Below are 4,065 nucleotides of genomic sequence, written 5' to 3' on the forward strand. Positions count from 1 at the left end.
CTGAACAAAATGCTTCTAATTTAGCAAATCTGTCTCTGATCATCTAAGGCCACTGTAAGTTTCATGAATGAAACAAGGTCTTCCATTAGAAATTTGGAAGCACAAGTGGGCTAGCTGAGTAAAAGGATCACTGAAATCCCTCCTCGTACTCTCCCAAGCAATACAGAAGAGAATCCAAAAGGAGAGTGCAAGGCCATTGACATAAGTGCCATGGCCGAACCTGTGAGGAGAGGAGAGGACGTGAATCCAAGGAGGAAGACCTCCTGGGACGTCCTGTGACCAATAAGGAGCTTCCCTCTGAGAACCAAAGGACTTTGAGGCTTATCTAGAGACCATAGAGATTCCATTGAACCTCCTTATGCCCTCATGAGCTCTGATGAGTATCCCTCTTCTGAAGAGAATGAGGATGTCACTGAAGAGCAAACTGCCAAGTTTCTTGGTGCAATCATGAAGCTGAATGCCAAATTGTTTGGCATTGATGCTTGGGAAGTTGAACCTCCCTTGTTCATCAATGAACTAAGTGATCTGGATCAACTGACATTGCCTCAGAAGAGACAGGATCCTGGAAAGTTCATAATAACCTGTACCATAGGCACCATGATCTTTAAGGCTCTGTGTGACCTTGGTTCAGGAATAAACCTCATGCCCCTCTCTGTAATAGAGAAACTGGGAATCTATGGGGTGCAAGCTGCTAAAATCTCACTAGAGATGGCAGACAGCTCAAGAAGACAGGCTTATGGACAAGTAGAAGATGTATTAGTAAAGGTTGAGGGCCTTTACATACCTACTGATTTCATAGTCCTGGATACTGGAAAGGAAGAGGATGAATCCATCATCCTAGGAAGACCTTTCCTGGCCACAGCAAGAGCTGTGATTGATGTTGATAGAGGTGAAATAGTCCTTCAATGGAATGAGAACTCCCTTGTATTCAAAACTCAAGGATCTCACTCTGCAACCATGGAGAGGAAGCTTGAAAAGCTTCTCTCAAAGCAGAGTCAACCAGAGCCCCACAGTCAAATTCTAAGTTTGGTGTTGGAGGCCACAACCAAACTCTAAGTTTGGTGTTGAACTCCCATATCCAAACTCTAAGTTTGGTGTTGGAGAGTTCAACAAAGCTCTGCACATCTGTGAGGCTCCATGAGAGCCCACTGTCAAGCTATTGACATTAAAGAAGCGCTTGTTGGGAGGCAACCCAATGTTTATCTAATTCTTATTTTTATTGTTTTCATGTTTTCTTAGGTTCATGATCATGTGGAGTCACAAAATAAATAGAAAAATTGAAAACGGAATCAAAAACAGCAGAAGAAAAATCACACCCTGGAGGAGCATCTGTCAGGCGTTCAGCGCCAGAACAGAGCATGGTTCTGGCGCTGAACGCCCAAAATGGGCAGCTTCTGGGCGCTGAACGCCAGAACAGGCATGGTTCTGGCGTTCAACGCCAGAAATGGCACACAGATGGGCGTTGAACGCCCAAAATGGCCACCAACCTGGCGCTGAACGCCCAGAGTTGGATACAAAGGCATTTTTACATGCCTAAGGGGTGCAGGGATGTAAATCCTTGAAAACCTCAGGATCTGTGGACCCCACAGGATCCACTCAGGATCTGTGGACCCCACAGGATCCACTCAGGATCTGTAGACCCCACAGGATCCACTCAGGATCTGTGGACCCCACAGGATCCCCACCTACCTCCACTCACTTCTTCTCACCACTCTCTTTCACACAACCCCATAAACACTCTTACCCAAAAACCCCTCACCAATCACCTCAATCTCTCTTCCCCACTAAACCTTCACCACTCACATCCACCCACTCTTCCCCATAAACCTAGCTCATAAACTCCACCTACCTTCAAAATTCAAAACCAATTTCCTACCCAAACCCACCCATATGGCCGAACCATAACCCCCCTCCCTTCCCTATATAAAGCCCTCCATTCTTCATCAAATTCACACAACACACCCCTCTACACTCTCCTCGGCCGAACCACATCACCCTCTCCCTCTCCTCCATTTCTTCTTCTCCATCATCTATTCTTTTGTTTATTGCTCGAGGGCGAGCAATATTCTAAGTTTGGTGTGGTAAAAGCATAGCTTTTTGTTTTTCCATTACCATTGATGGCATCTAAGACCGGAGAATCCTCTAGAAGAGGGAAAGGGAAGACAAAAGCTTCCACATCCGAGTCATGGGAGATGGAAAGATTCATCTCCAAAGCCCATCAAGACCACTTCTATGATGTTGTGGCCAAGAAGAAGGTGATCCCTGAGGTCCCTTTTAAACTCAAAAGAAATGAGTATCCGGATATCCGACATGAAATTCAAAGAAGAGGTTGGGAAGTTCTAACAAATCCCATCCAACAAGTCGGCATCCTAATGGTTCAAGAGTTCTATGCCAATGCATGGATCACCAAGAACCATGATCAAAGTAAGAACCCGGATCCAAAGAACTATGTTACAATGGTTCGGGGGAAATACTTAGATTTTAGTCCGGAAAATGTGAGGTTGGCGTTCAACTTGCCATACATGGAAGAGAACGCACGCCCCTACACAAGGAGAGTCAACTTTGATCAAAGGTTGGACCAAGTCCTTATGGACATATGTGTAGAAGGAGCTCAATGGAAGATTGACTCCAAAGGCAAGCCGGTTCAACTAAGAAGATTGGACCTCAAGCCTATAGCTAGAGGATGGTTGGAGTTTATTCAATGCTCAATCATTCCCACTAGCAACCGGTCTGAAGTTACTATAGACCGGGCCATCATGATCCACAGCATCATCATTGGAGAAGAGGTGGAAGTTCATGAGATTATACCTCAAGAACTCTACAAGGTGGCTGACAAGTCCTCCACCATGGCAAGGTTAGCCTTTCCTCACCTCATTTGCCACCTATGCAATTCAGCTGGGATTGACATAGAGGGAGATATCCTCATTAAAGAGGAAAAGCCCATCACTAAGAAAAAGATGGAGCAAGAGAACCCAGTCATGGAGCTCAAGAGGCGCAAGAACCTCATCACCATGAGATTCCGGAAATGCCTCAAATGCACTTTCCTCCACAAAACTATTGGGAGCACATCAACACCTCCCTAGAAGAACTAAGTTCCAATATGGGACAACTAACGGTGGAACATCAAGAACACTCCATCATGCTTCATGAAATAAGAGAAGATCAAAAAGCAATGAGGGAGGAGCAACAAAGACAAGGAAGAGACATAGAAGAGCTCAAGGACATCATTGGTTCCTCAAGAAGGAAACGCCACCATCACTAAGGTGGATTCATTCCTTGTTCTTGCTTTCTCTGTTTTTCGTTTTCTATATTATGTGCTTATCAATGTTTGTGCCTTTATTACATGATCATTAGTAGTTAGTACTTTGTCTTAAAGATATGAATGTCCTATGAATCCATCACCTCTCTTAAAAGAAAAATGTTTTAATTCAAAAGAACAAGAAGTACATGAGTTTCGAATTTATCCTTGAACTTAGTTTAATTATATTGATGTGGTGATAATGCTTCTTGTTTTCTGAATGTATGCTTGAACAGTGCATATGTCTTTTGAAGTTGTTGTTTAAGAATGTTAAATATGTTGGCTCTTGAAAGAATGATGACTAGGAGACATGTTATTCGATAATCTGAAAAATCATAAAAATGATTCTTGAAGCAAGAAAAAGCAGCAAAGAACAAAGCTTGCAGAAAAAAAAAGAGAAGAAAAAAGAAAAAAAAAATAGGCAAAAAAAAAAGAAAAAGAAAAAGCAAGCAGAAAAAGCCAATAACCCTTAAAACCAAAAGGCAAGGGCAAATAAAAAGGATCTCAAGGCTTTGAGCATCAGTGGATAGGAGGGCCTAAAGGAATAAAATCCTGGTCTAAGCGGCTAAACCAAGCTGTCCCTAACCATGTGCTTGTGGCGTGTAGGTGTCAAGTGAAAACTTGAGACTGAGCGGTTAAAGTCAAGGTCCAAAGCAAAAAAAAGAGTGTGCTTAAGAACCCTGGACACCTCTAATTGGGGACTTTAGCAAAGCTGAGTCACAATCTGAAAAGGTTCACCCAATTATGTGTCTGTGGCATTTATGTAT

The sequence above is a fragment of the Arachis hypogaea genome, chromosome 16 (assembly GCF_003086295.3).
Source record: "Arachis hypogaea cultivar Tifrunner chromosome 16, arahy.Tifrunner.gnm2.J5K5, whole genome shotgun sequence".
NCBI classification, from domain to species: domain Eukaryota; kingdom Viridiplantae; phylum Streptophyta; class Magnoliopsida; order Fabales; family Fabaceae; genus Arachis; species Arachis hypogaea.